The following is a 23,496-nucleotide window of genomic DNA, read 5'->3' on the forward strand; positions in this document are numbered from 1 at the left end:
CCATTTTGGGCGAGGCCGGGCAGGTCCAGGATATAGTCAAAATGTCTCCACCAACCAGCGGTCGCACCAGAACCCCTTTCGGCAGTCAAAAAAGGTTCAGTTAAATGACAACAGAAGAGATAGGCAACAAGAACCAACAGTCAAAAGAGGGGAGGGCAAGATCTAAAGCCATTGTTCTACAAACTCTCAACCAGCCTTGGATGGAAAAATCCTGAAGAATGTACAAACTGAAAACCAGTTTTTGTCTGTATAGCATCAGCAGCAACGCTTGAGTCAGCTTTGTGTGAAGGCGCCATTTTGATTCAATCAATAGCGTCCCCCTGCACACATTCAGGGACCTGGTCGTGTCTTCAGGTCAAACGGATTGTGGGGCAAGATGCAGAAAGGAAAAGGAAAAAAGTTCCGCCGGACCTCGGGAGCCGGCCGCCTATGTCATGGGCGATCTTTGGCCACACCAGGGCAATAGTGAAGCTGCAGCAGGTGCAAATAAGCTTCAGACAGTGTTACAAGCACTGCTCAGAACTCTCAACTATGACACCACCTCCGTGCCATCCGGATCTTGGCGCCTTGTGCTGGTTCCGACCTATTCACACATCGGTCCGCTACTGACACCACCTCATAAGCCAACGGGGCACCCCACGCCGACTTTTGGCGCAGCATTGTAAGATGGCCACAGCAGTGCGGCAACTTGCTAGACACCACCTCGGTGCCATTCAGATCTCGGCGCGTTGTGCTGCCTTCGGCCTACTGTGGCCGCAAGTGCGGACGCAACTCAGCTGGATAGCGAGTGAAACACCAAGGGGCGCCCCACTGCAGCCGAGGAGCCTCCATCTTGGGGGCGACGCACAGCATCCCATTGCTTTCCAATGCAGTCAGATCCTCAAACAGCCCCCACTGACTGACGCAACCTCACAGGCCAACGGGGCACCCCACGCCGACTTTCGGCGCAGCATTGTAGGATGGCCACACCAGTGCGGCAACTTGCTGGACACCACCTCGGTGCCATCCGGATCTTGGCGCGTTGTGCTGCCTTCAGCCTATTCGCACATCGGTCCGCTACTGACGCCGCCTCACGTGCCAACGGATTTTCTACGCTTTTTATAGCAGCGCGTAACGTAAGCATAACAGGTCATGTGGCTTCTTTATAAAACTTTTCATTGGTTCATTTTACTTTTGGTTTCCAAATGATAGAAGGCTTGATCATATGACCTAAAAATAACACTTTTCATTGGATTAAAACATTTTTTTTCCCAAACAATGAAAGCCCCACTTTGTTTCTGGATGTTTCAGACTGAAGCTGGCGTCAGCATGAGAGCACCACCATCTCGTGGCTCCGTCGTGATCATTCCGCGAACAATCATGGCAGCCGCTCCCCACCGGAAGCCTGCAGGAGTCGGGGGCCCCCAAGACTTTTGTAAAATCTTCAAGGCTCAGGGGACGTCCGAGTTCCAAGGTGTCCCAGGGCCATTTTAGTGGACCAGGTCCAAATCCGAAGAGCCGTCCGCCATTTTAAGAGTCCTGTGGCAGCCGCCTATCACTGCACCGCAAGAGTGGGCGCAACTCAACTACATGGTGAGCGAGACGCTGTAGCCGCAAGAGCGGGCGATAAACAGCTGAATGAGGCACAGTGTAGCAAAAGCGGGCAGAATGGCAACTGAAACGGTAAAGGGGCACCCCAGTACAGCAGACGAGCCTCCACCTGGGGAGGCCCGTTCACGCCGCCCCCCCGGGGCGCCCCACGCCGTTTTTTGGAGCAGCATTGTAGGATGCCAAAACCAGTGCGGCAACTTACTGGACATCAGCTGGGTGCCATCCACATCTCAGCGCGTTCTGCTGCCTTGGGACTATTCGCACAACAGACCGCTACTGACGAGGCCTCCCCCCGCACCCCCCGGGACGCCCCACGCCGTTTTTCGGAGCTGCGTTGTAGGATACCAAAAACCAGTGCGGCACCCAGGTAACATCACCTGGGTGCCGTCCAGAACTCAGCACGTTGTGCTGCCTTGGGACTATTCGCACAAAACACAGCTACTGACCATTGCTGCTTCTTTTTTCAAAAAAAAGTTTAAATGTATTTACTGTTTTTGTTTCGTTGTATATATTTATAAGTTATTAAAGTGTTATAATCCTACTACTTTGTTGGAGTGCTATATATTTATAATGTGACACATAATTGTAAAAACTTTGATGTACAAAGAGGCATTCCTGGAATCTTCCGCTTCAGGCTCGGACCCACACACCCTCACAGTGAGAATCCCCTCCCCAAGCACAATACAGGATGGTTATCAGATAGTAGGAACGCGTGTGGTGTGACGGATCTCATCGGGTGGGGGCCTTGATCTACTGTAACTCCTTTGAAGAGGGGTGATTCTCTACAGCTGGGGCCATAAACTACATCTGCAGGGCTAGGTGATAGCCTGGGACCGGCCTGGACAATCGGACACAGAGGAAGAGGAGTGTCAGAGGGTGCGGTAGTAAATAGGGTGAAAGGGAGGTGTCGGGCGGGCACAGGGTGTGATTCTCAGAGAAGAACAGCGCAGATGGGAGGAGGTTTCTGGCCCATGCATGAGAGAGAGAGCGGGGGTGACCAGTGCGTGGGGGAGATGCTTGCGAGGGTGGGGATCCATGCTGAGAATCGGCGGCGTGCAGAGAGTGGGTCTGGTCAAGGCATCTAAAATGGCTGCCGTGCTCAACAAAAGTGTGGCATTGCAAAAAAGGCAAGATGGCGCAGACAATGTTTATCAATAAGGATTAATTTATAACAATTATTTTTAACAAATTATTTACTCGCAGTGACAAAATGGCGGTCAACAGTTCCTGATTTCCATCAAATCAAACGTTAACAGACGTCACGCAGCAAAAAAAAAAACGCTCACGCACAGCCGCTGGAAGACATGTATCAGCATATATGAGCCTCCTCAGCCACCCTCAGAAAACATAAGGGGTGAGGATACGTCTCCCGTACCCCCTTATACCTAGTAATTTAATTAAATCGAAACACAAAATGGCGAATTCACGTTTCGCTAACAGTTTGCGACCCGGTTCGCGAACCGAGAAGCGCTTCTACCGCGAAAAATCAAATTTTTATTATTTGCCCCACGGGACCCTTTAATAACCCCAACATCATTCCTAGGGGGTCAAGAGGGGTCTACCTTGCCCCCTTTCATTAAATTCCCCCTTCCTTTTTCTCCTCCTCTTGTTTCTCGATCCTACCGAGAGACAAGATGGCGGCCGCACCGGACTGTTTAGAATGTTGACAGACACCGGAGAGCCAATCAGCTTCGCTACGCAAAGCTCCGTTACGCGAAAAGTACGCGATCTGGAGCGCTATCTGGGACGCTGTCACAGATATATCTGTTTTTTTAAACGTTAATTTCTCAAAATCCACTGGAGCACATATATTGAGACCCAGCAAAGGCACATCAGGCTAACAGTCCCTACAATTTTGCCAAGTTTCGTGTAAATCCATTCAGCCGTTCGAGCTAAAAGTGAGGCCAAAGGCCCTATGGAAAAATGAATGGGAAAACGCGTTTTGGGACCCCCCTTTTTTCTCGGCCCCCCCTTGACGGAACCCTCTCATATTTTCAGGGGCTGCTTAGAAACAAAATGTGCCATTTTCCTGAAAATTTCAGCCGATTCCGTCCACAAACGCCAAAGTTATTAGACATAGAATTTTCAAAAGTTCCATAGAGAAAAAATCCTAACTATATATACCTACTGGCGACCGCCAGTAGGTAATATATATATTACCTACTGGCGGTCGCCAGTAGGTATATATAGTTAGGATTTTTTCCTATGGAACTTTTGAAAATTCTATGTCTAATAACTTTGGCGTTTGTCCGCCAGTAGGTAATATATATATTACCTACTGGCGGTCGCCAGTAGGTATATATAGTTGATATTTTCTCTATGGAACTTTTGAGTAGGTCAGCTGGATGTTGTAAGCATTCCTATTTAGTTTGTCAATGAAGCTTACTGCTTCCTCTCTTGTACAACACCACACTACAAACAGATCATCGATATATCTGATCCACGTTTGTACTTTTGCAAACTCTTCTGTCAAACTTTCCTCATTTCTGAGCTCCTCTTCCCACTTTCCCACAAAGAAGTTCGCGAAACTAGGCGCGAAGGCAGAACCCATATACATTTTATTAACAAAACATATACAATATTTTTTCCGTAGGATAGCGAGAGGGTTAAATTTACTATTCACACTCCAGAGAGTGCAACAGTAGGGAAAGCATTGGATAGCCTAGGGATAAAAATTACTATTTCCACTCCAGAGAGCGCAACAGTAGGGAAAGTTTTGGATAGCGTAAGGTTAAAAATTACTATTCCCACTCCAGTGAGTGCAACAGTAGGGAAAGCGTTGGATAGGGTAGGGGTAAAAATGACTATTCCCACTCCAGTGGGTGCAACAGTAGGGAAAGCGTTGGATAGCGTAGTGATAAAAATTACTATTCCAACTCCAGAGAGTGCAACAGTAGGGAAAGCGTTGGATAGTGAGAGGGTAAAAATTACTACTACCACTCCAGAGAGAGCAACAGTAGGGAAAGCATTGGATAGCGTAAGGGTAACAATTACTATTCCCACTCCAGAGAGCGCAACAGTAGGGAAAGCATTGGATAGCATAGGGGTAAAAATAACTATTCCCACTCCAGAGAGTGCAACAGTAGGGAAAGTGTTGGATAGCGTAGGAGTAAAAATTACAATTCCCACTCCAGCGAGTGCAACAGTAGGGAAAGCGTTGGATAGCGTAGGGATAAAAATGACTATTCCTACTCCAGAGAGTGCAACAGTAGGGAAAGCGTTGGATAGCGTAAGGATAAAAATTACAATTCCCACTCCAGTGAGTGCAACAGTAGGGAAAGCGTTGGACAGCGTAGGGTTAAAAATTACTATTCCTACTACAGAGAGTGCAACAGTAGGGAAAGCGTTGGATAGCGTAGGGGTAAAAATTACTATTCCAACTCCAGAGAGTGCAACAGTAGCGAAAGCGTTGGATAGGGTAGGGGTAAAAATTACTATTCCCACTACAGTGAGTGCAACAGTAGGGAAAACGTTGGATAGAGTAGGGGTAAAAATTAGTATTCCCACTCCAGTGAGTGCAATAGTAGGGAAAATAAATACTTCATATATAAATATAAATAACATAAATATTAATACCAATTACAAAATAATAAAAATATTTTACAATTTTATAAAATATATTATTAATCAATTAAAATTACAAATAAAAATTAACTAATAATAAAAATTACCTACTAATACTAATTATTTACCAATTACCAATAAATTAATTTACAATATAAAAATAAATAAAATTAGACACAAAAATATTTAAAAAAATAATTACTTACAATTACATTAGTAGAAGAAACTTTATTGTATAGTTAATTAAAACCATTACAAAAATACAGATATGATAATATACTAAAAACACACTGATGTGAGAATAATAAAATTTAGAATTGGTAATAAAAACAAGTGTCTTTCTAGAGTAAAGAATAACAATTTCCATGTTCAAGATTTTGCCTATAATCTTTGTTTTTTCTCAAAATGTTCGATAAATTTGATTGATCTACAAATAAATTGGGGGTCTGTGGTGTATAATGTTTTTATAATCGCAGATCTACAGGTACGTGTTCCAAACTGGTTGAACTTGGCTTTCAACCAATTCCGACGTTCCTCTATGAGAGCCGGGCAGATGCAAATTAGGTGGATAAAGTCTTGCCTTGTTGCACCGCATAGACCACACCCTTCACTTTCTTGGGGCTTCCACTTAGGACGCTCGGCGTTGGTTGGCAAACTACCCAGCCTTATATTAAGATATTTATGTTTGATATAAGGCGAGAAGGTCAGGTCCAGGTAGTGTGCCGGCACTAGTTTTTTGTATGATTGGATAGTCATCCAGGCATGTGACCTGAGACTGAAAGCTATTTTGTCATCCAACAATGAGTGTTTGATGGCTGCCTTCCTGACCACCTGTTTGAATAAAGGTACTTGGAGCTTGGTTTCCCAGAGTTCAATCAGGTTTGTTGTTTCCAATGAAGTTTTGAGGTACTTGGCGTAATTTGAGTTTGGACATTTGATGATGGTTTCCCACATAGCACGATAGATCATGATCTCTTGGTGCATCCAGACATTATACCAGAATTTTATGGTCTCATACTTCCTCAGTAGCACTTGAGATTTCAGGCCCAGTTCCAGTCTTACCTGGGCCGGGGATGCTTCACTTGGTAGCGCAAAGATGCGCTTGTAAATTCTCATTTGCACCTTATCCAAAAGTTGTGCACTCTTGCCATGGTGCAGTATGCTCCCGTAAGCTATCGTGGGAATAAGTTTGGCTTTCATTATTGTTAGCAGTGGCGAGACCAAAGGACCCTTGAGTTCAGTAGCTAAGCTCGTGAAGGCGTGCATTAGGGCCATGCCCTTCTTTTCCATGCTGGTGAACTGTGCCTGGAAGTTAAGACGCTTATCCAGCAGTATTCCGAGATACTTGTAACTTCCCACCGCTTCATGTTTGACATTGTCTATGGTAAATGTTTGTGGCGGTTTATGGCGTCGGGTTATGACCATGATTTTTGTTTTTGCGCAATTTATTTCCATCATATTCTGTTTTGTGTAGCGGGTCAGCTCCTGTAGTAGCCGATGCAGGCCTATTCGTGTCTGGCTTAATAGGACCACATCATCGGCGTAAGATAGGTGGGTTACACGAAGCGTGCCCAGCCGAGGCGGATGGGCATTGACCAAATCGAGCCTTGATGTTAAATCGGCCATGAATAAATTAAAAAGGTGGGGAGCCAGCACACAACCTTGCTTCAACCCGTCAAAGGTGTGTATCTTCCTGGTTAGCCTTTGCCCATTGTTGATTTTTACCTGCATCCAGGTGTTGCTATACAGGTCGATAATCGGCATTAGGATTGACTCCGGCAGGCCCTGCTTTTTCAGTTTGGCCCATAGCAAATTCCTATTGACACGGTCGAATGCCGCTTTAAAGTCAACAAAACAGGTATACAGTTCCCGATGGTTAAGTAGACTGCTTTCGCCAATCATGCACAGCGCCATTGCATTAGCCATTGTACCAGTTCCGCGACGGAACCCGGTCTGATTTAACGGAACCTTGCTATTCATATCAGACCACTGTACCAGATAGGCTAGCACCAGGGATGCATAGTATTTTGCCTCTGCATCAATCAGGGCAATTAAGCGGTAATTTGATGGATTTTTCCGATCTCCGCCTTTATAGATGGGGTTGATGATGGCACCCCTCCAACTTTCAGGCACCCGACCTGAGTTGCTAATGGACTTGAATAGAAGATTAAATTTGCGCGCCCAGAATTCAGGGTCCTCTTTGTATATTGCCTGCGGGATGCCATTTGGCCCCGGTGCGCTCTCTTGCTTGCCTTTCTTTATTATGGAACATATTTGTTGATCGTCAATTAACAAGATTGATTGGTCCAAGCCCTCCTTGCCATTAGATGTGGCTCTGGGACTGGAAGAGGATTTGCTTTCCTTGACCCTAGTTCTTGTAATTTCAGGTGTTGTTGTGGTCAACATGGCCTGGTGCTCCAATGGTTTTACCGCGAATGTATCCACTATGTGTTGGACCCAAAGATTTTCCGGGACGCATGTCATGCTTGTGGGTTGTACTGCTCTGTTGATTGCATTGATTTGCATCCAGAATGCTCTAGAATCTGCTTTTTTAATGTTATGCATCAATTTGGCCCAAAAGTCATTGTATTTGTTCTTTTTTTCCCTCCATACTAACTTTTTGTATTCTTTCCTAATCAACCGAACTTCTTGCCAGGTGCTTTGGTTTGTCCTTGAACCTTGTACCTGTCTTGTGAGCTTTTGGAGACGGGTCTTCATAACTAGGGTGGTTGTTGAAAATTTGGTTTTGGTCGTGGGACTGCTATGGCTCCTGGGCTTGCTGCTTGATTTTGGCAGTCTTTCTAGAAAGTTGGTCCAGGTTTCAGAACAAAGATCATTCTCTGCCATGACCATTTGTAATAGGTTCTTGGCATCCAGCGCTATTTGGAATAGTGTTTTGCTTGTCCACTTAAGCCGCTTTAGGTTGTAAGTTGATAATTGACCTGGTATTTTTGGAGCCATTGTATACCTAGGGGAGCTTAGTTTCATTTCAATGTGTTGCATGGAATGATCACTGTCTAGAGTACCAATTATTTGAAATTTTTTGACCAAGCTCATTAGGGGCAATGTTATTAATGTGTAGTCCAGAGTTGAGTTTGTATTATGACCTATGTATGTAGCAGCTGGCGGCTTGTCGTGCTTCGATCTTCCATTTAATACCCGTATATCGAGTCGTTCCAGGTCCCAAACCAGTTGCTTACCCAGTTGGTCTGATCTCATGGGCGATATAATCTCCTGAGATTCGACATTCCAGATTTCGTTTGCCACTAAGATATTGTCCTCTTCCTCCGATTGATGCAAAAGATTGGAGTTAAAGTCGCCCGTAGCAATTATCTCCCAACTTGGGTGATCTAAGCGGATGGAAGTTACAACATTAACTACACGTTGGAACAGATCTTTTTTTTGCTGTTTTTTCGGGTGGGCATATATATTGATTAGGACAATTGTCCTTAGCACACGTTTGATTGTGCTCTCCAGCTTGATGATTTGCATATCCATTGCTGAAGCCGGCATTTGCGAGACATTGATATTTAATGAGGTGGAAACGTAAATAGATAGACCTCCCCTTGCGCGGCCGTAGCGCTGACAGCGTGTCGCCTTTTCATGGAAACATAATCTTCCCGGTACATCAATTGGTTCAGTTGACCAAGTTTCCTGCAGCGCTATGATATCGTATTGATCCCAGGTAGCTGTTTTCCTGCTTTGATTTAGGATATTTTTTGCTCCTGCGATGTTCCATGAGAGCAGTTTTATAACATTTTCTTCAGTTTTACCGGCCTCGTAATTGATTCAATTGTCATTAATGGCTTGCATTTGTCTCTGGTAACTATTAGTTGATGTTTCTGCCCCCCTGGCACCGTGTAGAATTGAATGAGTGGTCAGAATTGTGTAGTCTTCTCTTTTCCTAGATCTTTTTAGCAATGGTGACGGGTAGCCCTTTTTTGATTGTTCTTTCAGAGATATTCCCCACTCTTCAAATTTATTTACTTCTGCAAGAATGCTTTTTGTCACTTCTAAGCTCCTCCAGGTAGTAAGTGTGCCTTCCCTAGAGGCATTCTTTCCTAACGTGATGAATTCGATTGATAATAGGTCAGCCGACGTTAGGTGGGTTAGACTGGAAATGGAGGATGTGAGGTGGAGAATATTCCCTCGGTTTAGGTAGTCGAGGGTGCCTTGGGGCTCGTAGCCGGGGATGAACAATATCTTCCCCGCTGTGTCTGGCTGCTTCTCAAAGGGTGCTTTGCTGCTGATCTGAGCTGTTTCATTAGTGGCAGATTTCTGATCGTTGTAAGCCTCTGCATTAAGGTGAAGGTATTGCCCTATTTCATTGTACGTTTCTTTCTGAGTAAGTGCTAGTGGCCTATTTGTCGTGGTTTGTGCCTCGTGAGCTAATCTGTTGGGTCCCGCCTGTTCTCTGTGGTGCCCACTAGATGTGATCACTGGTCTAGGACATTGACCTATTCTTTCCACATTTGCAATCTCATGAAGTGCTTGAGTACCGTTAGTGCCAATGTGTATTGTAAGTTTTGGTTGGGCATCCTTATGACTGTCAGCCTTTGTTCTTATTTGCCTAGGACACTTTTGGTCACTTTTCCCCGCAGTTTGGTGGTCAGGTGGAATGATGATACTTTTCCCTGTGGTTGCGTTAGTGCTTGGAAATGTGACCCGAATGGGGGGGATATATTTTTGATTTTTGTTTGTGTCTTTAAGTGCAGCCTGGTGAGGTTTCTGGTTACGTAGATCATATCTATTCATTTGCTCAGCCTTGTTTGAGGGATACCTTTTGTCATCAGGAGTGGTGCACCATGTTTGTTTGTGAACGGACTCCGTTTTTCGGGATTCGTCCTGAAGATTATCTTGAGTTTTGTTTAGATGGGTGGCTGCTCCTGACCCTCGATCCATGCTATTATCAGTGATATTTGCAGCGGTTGTTGCACTCCAAGGTTCCGCATTACTAGCATTCCCTGCTTCTGCGTTTTTAATTGGTCCCACTCCCTCGATTTGTGACGACTTTTTTTTTGTTGCAGTTTGAAATGTGGCCTTGGGACTAGTCCACGGTCGTATTTGACTATCCTCGTTGTCTTTATAGTTTGTATGTCCTGTCTGTGTTTTAGGTAATGGATTGTGTTTCCTCCCTATGGCGCCCGGTTCCAGCTTTAGTTTGGATTTTGCCTGATTAAAGATAGGGAATGTTTTCAATGATTGTTTATTGGCTGGTGGGCAGTTTGACCGCTGATTTCTGATCTTCCTTGCCCGTTTTTTTTGCCTCTTGGTTAGGCATTTCTGATCATTTTGATTTGACCCATCTCGGATTAGTGATTGTGGTCCTAGTTGTTTGAGGTCATTGTTTTGTACGATAAGGGATGTTACGCTGATAGCTTCTGGTTCCTCTGTTGTGTCGACAGATTTCAATTGCAGCTTATGCAGTGCGGTTTTTTCAGTTGGTATTTGCTTTACTGAATCTTTTGATTGGTCCGCATGTTCGTTTTGTAGAATCTTGAAATTTTCAAAGGAGATGAGGTCACATTCAATTGGAGTGTTATTGTCACCGCCATTTGCGTGTTTGCATTCCTGAAGTATATCTGTGAGTATCGATGGCAAATTCTTTAATTTTTCCAATATTGGATGGCAAGTGCAGGTTTGAGATTGTACCCATGGTCGGGTCTGGTCCTTAATGATCGTGAAAACGCTGGCCATATCATCTAGTTTTTTATTTATGTTAGCTATGTATTCCGCCATTGTGCTCATTAGGTGTATTTGAATATCCAGTTTATCAGATTGCATATTGAGGGTTTTGATTGAAGTTTCCAATATGCACCCTAGTGCACTATGTAATGTGATTATGGATTCCAGGTTTTCGCCAATGTCATAACCTCTTTTTTGCCGGGGACGTTCTTCAACGTAGCTGCCAGGTGAAAGTCCATGTGAAGCTTGCTTTGAAGGTGTTAAATCATTGTACTGCTCTTTAGTTATATGCCTTATTTCACGGCGTATTTCAGGAGATTTCGTTGTTGCTGCGTTGGGGGCAGCTGAAACACTTGAGATTTCTATGATTGAGGAGTCTACCTGTGCGTCACTGTGAGTCACATGCGATGAGCCTATTAGTGGAATGATATCCACCTCTTGGTTCGTTCCGCTGGATATATCTACTATGATTTTGCTTGGCGGCTCCTGTAATGAGGGGTTTTTAGTACCCCAACCGGTTACTGTTGCTCCTTGGTTTGTCCTTCCGGTATGGGTTCCTTTGCTGGGGTTTTTTTGTCCCTCAAGTTTGCTTCCAATTATTTCTTGTGTTTCAATTCCAGGGGCGATTGATTTACTGCGGGTTTTCAGCCCTTCTTGGGTACTTTCAGTTGTTAAGCTGTCGGGGAAGGTTCCATGTGTCTTAGTACTTCCTTTGTTATGGATCAGTGGTTGAGTTGGCCAGCAGAGGTTTAAATCCTTTATCTTTATCGTCTTTGTGGATTTGGTCAATACTAGGCTCGTGCCTTGGTCCGGTCTAGGGGTTGAATGACTGTGTGGAGACACCTTTTGTGCCAATTCATACATGCTTGTGTCTGAATTGTTGCAGGCGTCATTGTTGAACTGGTCTAGGTGGCATTCCGTTATTGATTGCTCATGGGATATAACATAGTTTGCTGTTAATGATGTTGATGGCATTAGTGGTGTTATTAAAGCTTGGTCGTATTTATTCTCATTTTTTTTTTCCTGCGGAGAGCTTGTTTTATTTCCTTCATGCTGGCCACCTGAGATGTTAGGTGATCCTGTGTGGGTTGTTGTTGACTTGTCCTTTGCTTGCCCTTGGGTTGTATTATACATTTTGTTAACCTTTTTATTCTCCTTGTGTATCTGGGCTTGAAATTGGAAGATGTTTTTCACAAGACTGGCATTCGTGCGCTTATGTGTCTCCTCTATTACGTTGGCCTTATCAGTATTCATGATTTGGGCATTCTGTGGAGTCCTTGGTGCTGTTTGTGTTGTTGGTCCAGCTGGCCTCATTTCAGTTGGTGACATTGGTTTTTGCAAGCCTGTTGGGGTATTAGGTAGTGCGTAAAATGCTGTTGCAGGATCTTTCAGAAAGGCAAATCTGCCAGTGTGGTTCATATTCACATTGCTGAAGATCGGATATACGGGCGGAATTAGCTGAGCTAATGTGCTTCCGTCCACTGAGTCGACAGGAGATTTGGTTTTGGCCTTGGCTTTTCTCCTTGGATTCTTGGGAGGGTTTGTGCGTGTTTTCCCCGACCTCATTCCCTTTTGTTATTTTGATTTATGTATTCCCTCCCCTGCCGTGTCCGCTCCGCTTCCTGTACCACCTCCCAAGCCCGTCTGAATCCTTGGGTGGAACAGCTACCGTCAGGGGGTTGGCGCAGTAAGTGCTATTGTGGTGTTCGCAAAAGACACGCAACAGGTTAAACCGCTGCCCTCATGGGCAGCACTGCAGATTGAATTATATATGAACCTACAGATCTGCTGGGTGTGTTGACCAGTGTCCCAATCCCGGTTTAATCCAAGTCGATTTCCAAGTCTATTACTGATCTAATTGTTAACTCGCATTAACTCTCCTGAACTCTCCTGGCGGCTGGAGGCTATGGGCAATGGGTTATGGGTATGGTAGTTTTCCGCCTTGTTCCACCGACCCACCGTCCCAAAGCTCAGAAATCAATTAAGTATATGTGAGCAACAAGCCCCCTACCTCTTCAAATGCGGTTTGATTGCGCAGTCCACCATTCACAGTCCACAGTCCACGGACCACCGTCTGTTCTTAGGGGTGGCCAAGAGGCGAGAATGACAACCCCCCCTCCCCTGCTTGGCGGTATTGTTTCCGCAGAGCTTAGGCAGCGCTCACACCACCAGCAGGCGGCACTCTGTAGCACTCTGCTGTAACTTAGACCTCAGACCTCGGGGTCTTGTTCCTCTCTTATCGTATGGCTTCAGCTTGCTGGGCTTAGAGGGGCTTAGGGTGGAGCAGGCTCGCAGTGGCGGTGGGGTGCTGTTGTCACCGCGCACAGCCCTCGGCCTCGGCCCCTGGTCAACTGCGCTCGCACCTACCCACACTGCACGCCGCAGCCGCTCCTCCAATCCGGCGTGGTCAAGCTGTCAGGCAGAGCCGTTAGCAGGTCTGGAAGAGTAAGTGCAGTGTCCCCAGTTCGCTCCGTGTAGCTAAATCAGGTGGTGATTTTCGCTCCGGTTTCGCTCCGTGTCTCTCTCCTGGGCCCCCTCTGCCCCCCAGCAATGATGGGTGCGGAGCGGGGTCGCCCGTGTCTCGCTCAGTGAATGGCGTGCTGAGTTCGTTCTGCTAGCCACAGCTCGTGAGCACCCTCCAGTGGACAATCTCGGAATGCCGCTGTCCATTACTTCCCAAGCTATTCCCCTATAAACACACAACCCACTACAAAAAATAATGTAATAAAAGTAACATATTTTTAAATTAATCAATTAAAATTATTACCAATTATATTTTAACTAATTACCAATTAATAATAATTAACAATTAATTCTAAATACATACCAAATAATAAAATAACTTATTTAATTAATTATAATTAAATAACTTCCCATCCTATTCCCCTATAAACCCACAACCTGCTACAGAAAATAAATTACTAACATTAACATATTTATCAATTAATCAATGAAAATGAATTACCAATTATATTTTAATTAATTACCAATTAATAATTAATTAACAATGAATTCAAAATAAATACCAATAAATAAAATAACATATTTAATTAATTATAATTAAATTACTTCCCACCCTATTCCCCAATAAACCCACAACCCGCTACAGAAAATAAACTACTAAAATTAACATATTTATCAATGAATCAATTAAAATTAATTACCAAATATATTTTAATTAATTACCAATTTATAATTAATTAACAATTAATTCTAAATAAATAACAATAAATAAAATAACATATTTAATTAATTAAAATTAAATTACTTCCCACCCTATTCCCCTATAAACCCACAACCCGCTACAGAAAATAAATTACTAAAATTAAAATATTTATCAATGAATCAATTAAAATGAATTACCAATTATATTTTAATTAAATATTAGTTAATAATTAATTAACAACTAAGTCTAAAAAAAATACAATAAATAAAATAACATTTTTAATTAATTATATTTAAATTACTTTCCACCCTATTCCCCTATAAACCCACAACCCGCTACAGATTTATATTACATAAAAATTAAAAATTAATATTAACTTACCTTAAATTCGATATTTTTGTTGTCTATATTATGTCTAGTCGATATTATTTCCATTCTATATTTTTTACTCAATATTATGTCTAGTCGATAATAAAAACTCGATATTTTGACTCTATACCCGCAAATTGATCTGCTATGGCTACCAGCTTCCAACCTTCTCTCGGTCCAGTCAAGACACATTCTTCCATATGGCATCTCTGATCATGCACCCCTCTTGATTGAGTGGGGTACTCAGCCCGCCACCCTTTGCCCTACCTGGAGATCCAGTCCTGGTATTTGCAGGCCCCTGACTGCATCACATTTGTGGAGGAGGAGCTACAGGCCTTTTTTCAACTTAATGTGGGCTCGGTATCCTCTGCAGTTACACTGTGGGAATCCTGCAAGCCTTCCCTAAGGGACCGCTTGAAATGCAATGTGCGGCATTGTGAGGCCGTCTGGCTGGTGCAAATAGTGGAACTGGAAAGCTGAATACTTCAGCTAGAGACCGACTTGTACCGCCATGACAATGAGGAGATCTGTCATCTCCTCACTTTTGCCCGAGCTGACCTGCGTCAGGTCTCTCTTGAGGAGGCAAAACAGTGTTGGAGGTCCTTGACCCAGACAGTGTATGAAAGGGGTGAAAAGTCTGGCAAGTTGCAATACAGGTTGGGGGCCCGTGGCATCTCCAACAGAGTGGTGCCTGCAGTTTGGGACTCATCAGATTGTCTTCGGGAGGAGCCATCAGAGATTGCTTGGGTCTTCGCGGATTTCTACCAGGCTTTGTATGCTCGAGTCCTCATCAGAGAGAGACCACCCCATTCTCTTTGATATTCTTTTATCATCCATTCCTGACTCCCTGTTCCGGAAAATAGATCAGGCCATCACGGTAGAGGAGATAGACGCTGCCGTGACGGCTTTGCATTCTGGGAAAATGACAGACCCAGATGGTTACTGTTAGAACTGGGGGTCTCTAGTTGGCAGAGGTAGGTACCACTGTCCAAATAGGGACCCTTGCTTCTAGTCAGGACAAGGAGATAACCCTCTCAGATAACCCCTGCTCGCCCTCAAGGTAGCTTGGCCTGAGCAGTCTAGGCTAACCAGAGGCAATGCGTTAAGTATTTGTACCAACACTCACAGTAACACAGTGAAAACACCACAAACTGATTCTACAACAGTTTAGGAAAATAAAGATATTTATTCTAAACTACACAAGACCAAAAACGTCAAAAATCCAACATACACAATGCAAGGTTACGGTTTCAAATGAGTTCTTCAGGTTGTAATCAAAGTTCTTTAAGGTGTGATCAAATGATCCACAGATGCGTGAAAAGTTCACAGTTGCGTCACGTTTACTCACAGTACCTTTTGGATGCAACAAAGTTCCACAAGCAGGAAGCTGGTGCGGTGGAAACAAGCGATGCGTTACTCCTGAGACCCTGGGGAGGCGATGCGACAGCCCCGCTGCAGCAGCGGGCGTGCGGCGACGAATCCGGTCTGTAAGGGGAGGAAGGCAGCTTGCGTAGATTCCGGTGCGTAGGTTCCGTGGGAAGTCTGTTCTCGCAAAGGCACGATGCGATGATCTCGTAGGGCTGCGACGATCTCCAGGGCGACGATGCGCAGACCAGCGGAGACCCTCTCTCTCACAGCTCCTCAATGTGATGTTTTCTGCGACGATGTTCGCAGCGACGTGATGCGGTCCGCAAGCAAGCGGGGCGGCGATCTCACCCAAGCGACAGGCTCTGCGACGACTCTCGCAGCGATGGTCGATTCTCCCGCACCGGTCTGGTGCGTCCCGCAAACGAAGGGTGCGACGGCTCCGGCAGCGATGTTAGGCGCTGCGCCGATCTCGACCTTCGTAGCGGCGGGAAACTTCTCGCACTGTCGGGGATGCGCTCCGCAAGCGAGCGATGCGACACTTCTCAGCTTCACAAGTTTCTCAGCTTAGTCTCAAGCTTCCCAGCTCAGGTTCAACTTCTAGAGGCCCCACAACTGGATCAAGCACTCTACGAAGGACAGAACTCTCTCAGCAGAGTTCGGGGAGACTGGGGGGTGAAGTCCTTTTGTTCCTGGGACTTCGGAAACAGGGAGCCAGCTCTTCTCAGGCCCTTGGAGATTCCTTACAAGACAGGGGACACAGCTCACAGCAAAGTCCTTCCCCTCTCCTTGGCAGCAAAGCGACGGCCGGTCAGTCCAGCAGAGCAACAGCAGGACAGTCTTCCTTCTTCAACGACAGCTTTCTCCTTGGCAGAGGTTCCTTCTTGATTTCCAGGATGATCTACTTTTCTGTTGTCAGGGGTCCTGTACTTATACCCCTAAAGTCTTTGTTCTCTCAGTGCATGTGGGCCCTGAGCCCGGTCTGAACCAGTTCTGGGTGGATCCTGAGCACCTTGACGTGCTGGCTGCATCTTTCCTTTCAGAGTGAGGGGCAGAGTCCTCCGCCGCCCAGCAGGAGGTGGAGCCAGCATTGTGGCAGGCAGGCACAGCCCAATTCAGCCCAGGTGCTAACTCCTCCCACCACTCAGGTAGCAATTGCTCCACTCAGCCTAGTGCTGACTCATCCAGCCTCTGGGGGGATTCCCCAGCCCCTGTCACTCACAAACCAGACAGTCAATACACAAACCTTTCCAGGCACGCAGAAGGGTCAGACAAGAGAACAGCAACTTTCTAAAAGTGCTGTCCTCAAACACAGGATCTAAAAACCACCTTTCCTAAAAGATGCGTTATTAAATTCTGAGTTCAGGGATACTAAATACTTATGTCCTATCTTGCTCCTATGGGAAGAAATGCCGTAACCACTGTAGCCGGCATCCCCCATGTTAACCTATGGAGCAAGATAGCCTTACAATAGTGAAAAACGAAAATGGCTGTAATTCACTACCAGAGCATGTCACCTGCACTAGTACATGCTCTACCTTTCACATACACGGCACCCTGCCCAGGGGAGTACCTTGGGCCTTCCATAGGGGTGACTGATGTGCACGAAAAGGGAAGGGTTCGGCCTGGTCAGCGGGGACGCCGACCAGGAGGACATGGCAGTTCTAAACTGCCCGTAGGCGCTGCAGTGGCAGGCCCGAGACACCATTTTAGGGCTACTCCTGTGGGTGGCACAATCAGTGCTGCAGGCCCACTGGTAGCATTCGTCATCACCGGCCCTGGCACACCCTGTGCACTTTACTAGGGACTTCGTGGTGATACAAATATGCCAAACATGGATATCCAATCATGATAACAATTTACATAGGGAGCACTTACACTCTGGCACTGATCAGCAGTGGCAGAGTGTCCAAAGCATCTAAACCAGCAAAAACGAATCCAGCACAGCATCAAAAATACAGGAGGCCGAGGCAAAAAGATAGGGGTAATCACGCCAAAAGATGTCAGGTCTTACACGTGTCCCCTCCAGCTGAAAGTGGGGAGAACTACCCACCCTCTTGGGAGTTCTCTTCACTAAGGCGGAAAAACCTGGACAGACCATCAGCGTTGGCGTGTTCCGTACCAGGGCGGTGTTCCACCGTAAAGTCCATTCCCTGTAGGGAGATGGACCACCTCAACAGTTTTGGATTTTCACCCCTCATGTGCATTAACCACCTGAGGGGCCTGTGGTCGGTCTGAACACGAAAGTGAGTCCCAAACAGGTAGGGCCTCAACTTTTTCAGAGCCCAGACCACAGCAAAAGCCTCCCTTTCAATCGCACTCCACTTCTGTTCCCTGGGGAGTAGCCTCCGACTAATGAAAGCTACTGGCTGGTCTCCATTCTCCTCAGTGGCTTGTGAGAGTACTGCTCCCACACCATGCTCTGAAGCGTCCGTCTGAACTATGAACTCACTGGAAAAGTCAGGTGCCTTGAGCACCGGTGCTGTGCACATCGCAGTCTTCAGGGCCTCAAAAGCAGTTTGGCAGGCGTCAGTCCAGTCAACTCTTTTGGGCAACTTCTTGGAAGTGAGTTCTGTCAAGGGGGCGACAATGGTGCCATATCCCTTGGCAAACCGTCTGTAATACCCGGTGAGTCCTAAAAAGGCTCTCACCTCTGTCTGGGTCTTGGGGGGCTCCCAAGCCAGAATGGTATCAATCTTAGCCTGTAGGGGCGCCACCTGGCCGCTCCCCACCTGGTGTCCCAAATACACCACAGATCCCTGCCCTATTTGGCCCTTGCTGGCCTTGATAGTGAGGCCTGCCTTCTGCAGAGCCTTCAACACTTCGCAGAGGTGTTGCAAGTGTTCTTCCCACGTGGAGCTGAACACAGCAATGTCATCCAGGTATGCGGCGCTGAATTCCTCCAGCCCAGACAGTACCTGGTTGACCAGTCTCTGGAATGTGGCAGGGACATTCTTCAACCCAAAGGGCATGACACGGAACTGGAAGTGCCCCTCTGGCGTTGAAAATGCTGACCTCTCTTTGGCCCCGTCAGTCAAGGCGATCTGCTAGTACCCCGAAGTCAAATCGAATGTACTGAGGTACTGGGCAGCTCCCAACCGATCCACGAGCTCATCAGCTCTGGGGATAGGGTGTGCGTCAGTCTTCGTGACCGCATTGAGCCCACGGTAGTCCACGCAAAACCGGAGTTCTGGCGGGCCACCGGGGGTAGCAGCTTTCTTGGGGACCAAAACCACTGGGCTAGCCCAGGGGCTGCTGGAGGGCTCAATCACCCCTAGCGCCAACATCTTGGAAACCTCTTCCTTGATGCTGGCCCTGACCTTGTCGGCTACCCTGTAAAACTTTTGTTTTACCGGCAGACTGTCTCCAGTGTCCACATCATGGACGCACCAGTTGGTGACTCCTGGGGTCAGGGAGAACAGAGAGGAGAACTGCCCCAACACTTGGCGACAGTCATTCTGCTGTTCTGGGGTCAGGGTGGGCGAGAGGACCACACCATCCACTGACCCATCGTGCTCCTTAACTGCCAGGAGGTCAGGGAGAGGATCGCTATCCTCTTCCATCCCTGCATCTGTAGCCAGGAGCATGGTTACTTCAGACCTCTCAAAGTGGGGTTTGAGGCGGTTCACGTGCAAAACGCTCAGGGGCTGCCTGGGAGTCTTCAGGTTAACCAGGTAGGTTACCTCGCTCTTCCTTTCCACCACCTCGTATGGCCCAGACCACTTGTCTTGGAGCGCGCAAGGCTCCACTGGCGCCATCACCCACACTTTCTGCCCAGGTTGAAATTCGACCAGAGTGGTATTCTGGTCGTACCATCTTTTCATTTCTTCCTGGCTTGCTTCCAGGTTCACCTGAGCGAGCTTCCTGAAGCGCTGTGTCTGGTTGCGGATGGCCAGCACATAGCTGAACACATCCTGGGGGGTTTTCCCACGGGACTTTTCCCAACCCTCCTTCACCAGCGAGAGAGGTCCTCTAACAGGGTGGCCATACAGGAGTTCAAAGGGACTGAACCCTAAGGACTTCTGAGGCACCTCCCTGTAGGCAAACAATAGGCATGGTAACAAGACGTCCCACTTCCGTCTCATGGGCTCCGCTAGGCCCATAATCATACCTTTCAGGGTCCGGTTGAACCTTTCAACCAGCCCATTTCCTTGAGGATGGTAAGGAGTGGTGAACTTATAAGTTACCCCACACTCCTCCCACAGAGACTTCATGTACCTAGAGATGAAGTTGGTACCCCGGTCGGAGACCACCTCTCTGGGGAACCCCACACGGGAAAAGATCCCCATCAATGCACGGCCCACCACGGGTGCTGTGATTGTCCTGAGAGGGACTGCTTCCGGGTACCGGGTGGCATGGTCCACCAAGACCAGGATGAACCTGTTGCCTAAGGCTGTCTTGGGGTCCAGGGGCCCTACGATATCTATGCCCACCCGCTCGAAAGGGGTGCTCACCACTGGGAAGGGTTGAAGGGGGGCCTTCAACTTCATTCCAGTCTTGCCACTAGCTTTGCAGGTTTGGCAAGATCTGCAAAAGGAACCGACGTGCTTCCTCATCTGGGGCCAGTGGAAGTGGGTGACAAGCCGGTGTAGGGTCTTGTCTTGCCCCAGATGTCCTGCGAGAGGCACGTCATGAGCCAGACCCATTAGGAAGTTTCTGAAGCGCTCGGGTACCACCAGCACACGGGCTGCACCGGGCTCAGCAAACTTAGGCTCGCTATAAAGTAGGTCACCTTCCCAGTAGACATAGTGATCTTTGACTGCTCCACCTGCTGCCTGATCTACAGCCTGTTGCCGCAGACCAATGAGGGAAGGGCACTCCTTCTGCGCCTGGCAGAACTCCTCCCTGGAGGGACCACCTTCTTGCTGCCAATGGGTCAGCTCAGGTAGATCTCCCAGTTCGGCCACCTGTTCCCCTGTAGGCTCCAGGGCATCCCCCTCAGGTTCTGCTTCCTCCTGGACCGTGGGAACGGCTGGGGCTGGTTTCCCGCGCCCTCTGCCTCTTCCTCTCCTGGCAGGTCTCTGGGCCACTGTTTCAGGCTCCAGTGCTGCTGATTCACCCTTAATGGCTGCCATAGCACGCGTGGTCATGCAGATCCACGCAGGCAGACCCAACATCTCCAAGTGAGTTCGGTGTTCTATGTCTTTCTATGGAGAACTCTCCAGGTCGTTGCCTAACAGACAGTCCACAGGCAAGGCATCGCTGACAACTACCTCCAAAAGACCAGAGACTCCTCCCCATTCAAAGGAAACCTTCGCTAACTTGCAGAGGCGCACTGAGCTGTCAGCGGCCACTACAGGGCGGAGTACACCAGGGATGATTTGCTCGTCAGACACCCACTGACACCTCACGGATGTCACACTGGCTCCGGTGTCTCTCAGAGCCTCAACCTCCCTCCCATTGATGGTCACCTTCTGCCCATACTTCTTAGTGTTAGAGGGCAGTAAGGTTTCCGGGACCATCTCTCGGTCTCCTAGCGAGACAAGGGTCATGACTGCTAGCTCTCCCCAGTCACTAGAAACCAAATCCCCACCCAAAGCTACACTAGCTAACGCTGGGGCGGGAGCACCAGTGGGTGCGGGCTTCTTCTTGGGACATTTCGGAGCAATATGGCCCACCTCGTTGCAGTGATAGCAGGTAGGGGGACCCTGGTTATTTCTCTTGTCCCGCCTACCCTTAGAGGGCCATGACTGTTTAGGCTTGGGGGTTTTGGGAATCCGTTTCCTGGGAACTATTTTGGGGCCCTTGCGAGAACTCCTTTTGGTTACCCTTGTCCCCCCCACTCTTCTGCTGGGGACCCTGCCCACCTTTGGCTGTGGTACCCACAATTCCTTTGTGGACCCTGGTACTGGACCAGCGGTCCGCCTCCTTAGCAAGCTCAATGGGGTCTGTCAGCTTGCTATCTAAAAGATGCTGGCGCAGCTCTGGAACACAAAGACTACTCAAGTGCTCCCAACTGATTAAATGCAACAACCCCTTCAAATCAGTTACTTTACTGCCCTTCATCCAACCTTCCAGTGCACGCGAGTACCCATTCACACACTCCATCCAAGTCTCAGACTCTTTCTTCTTGGAGTTTCTAAACTGCAGTCTGTACTGCTCTGGAGTAAGGCCATACCTGAGACATAAGGCCTCCTTCATATTGGGGTAGGTCATGGCACCTGTCAATTCTAAGGGCTCTAGAGCACTCCTCCCAGACGCCTCAAAATGTTTCCACAGGCCCGCCCCCCAATACTTGTCAGGCACATCATTCATCTTCAATGCAATTTCATACGAAGTGAACCAGGCATAAATATCCTCACTCCTATGGTAATTCTGTACCAGGTCTTTGGGAATATATACTTTACCCCCATGCACTGGCTGTGCGCTGCCATCATTTGAACCGGCATCCGCCTCCTTGTTTTGCAGATCCAGCTCTCTCATTCTCAACTCGTGAGCCAAAAGCAATTTCTTTTCCTCTAAGGCGCGGGCATTTTTGCTCTCCTCCGCCGCCTTCTCTACTTCCAATTGCTTCATCTTCATTTTCATGACCTCCAGGTCATATTCTCTTATTCTTTGATTTTCCTGTAACTCTTCCGGGGTGAGGCCCCTACCGGAGTGGTTGCTGCCAACTCCTGAGCCTACTCTGCCCACTGGCAGGTCTTTGCCTTGGAAAGCACTTTCTACATCCACAACATCATTTCCTTCCTGTGCTTCCCAATAGGTTTTCAAGATTTTCTGCAGCTCCTCCTTCCTGTAGGCGCTCTTTATGGGGCACTCAAACTGCTGGCAGAAGTACCTAAGATGCTTTACTGGGTAGGAGTACAGATCTTCAATCGAGAATTCCAAATCTATCTCTGCCTCCTCACTGGGCGCTTTCCCATTCAGAGACATGACGCTTTCCGAAGAGTTACTCCACAACAGAATTCAAAAACTCAAAAACCAGTAGTATGCGGTGGCGTAATGGTCTGCACTCACTAGTGATGTACACCAATTACTGTGGGTCAAGTACAAATACAAGTTCAAATCCCACCGCCTGACCACCAATGTTAGAACTGGGGGTCTCTAGTTGGCAGAGGTAGGTACCACTGTCCAAATAGGGACCCTTGCTTCTAGTCAGGACAAGGAGATAACCCTCTCAGATAACCCCTGCTCGCCCTCAAGGTAGCTTGGCCTGAGCAGTCTAGGCTAACCAGAGGCAATGCGTTAAGTATTTGTACCAACACTCACAGTAACACAGTGAAAACACCACAAACTGATTCTACAACAGTTTAGGAAAATAAAGATATTTATTCTAAACTACACAAGACCAAAAACGTCAAAAATCCAACATACACAATGCAAGGTTACGGTTTCAAATGAGTTCTTCAGGTTGTAATCAAAGTTCTTTAAGGTGTGATCAAATGACCCACAGATGCGTGAAAAGTTCACAGTTGCGTCACGTTTACTCACAGTACCTTTTGGATGCAACAAAGTTCCACAAGCAGGAAGCTGGTGCGGTGGAAACAAGCGATGCGTTACTCCTGAGACCCTGGGGAGGCGATGCGACAGCCCCGCTGCAGCAGCGGGCGTGCGGCGACGAATCCGGTCTGTAAGGGGAGGAAGGCAGCTTGCGTAGATTCCGGTGCGTAGGTTCCGTGGGAAGTCTGTTCTCGCAAAGGCACGATGCGATGATCTCGTAGGGCTGCGACGATCTCCGGGGCGACGATGCGCGGACCAGCGGAGACCCTCTCTCTCGCAGCTCCTCGATGTGATGTTTTCTGCAACGATGTTCGCAG

Source organism: Lissotriton vulgaris, chromosome 1_1 (assembly GCF_964263255.1).
Source record: "Lissotriton vulgaris chromosome 1_1, aLisVul1.2, whole genome shotgun sequence".
Lineage (NCBI taxonomy): Eukaryota > Metazoa > Chordata > Amphibia > Caudata > Salamandridae > Lissotriton > Lissotriton vulgaris.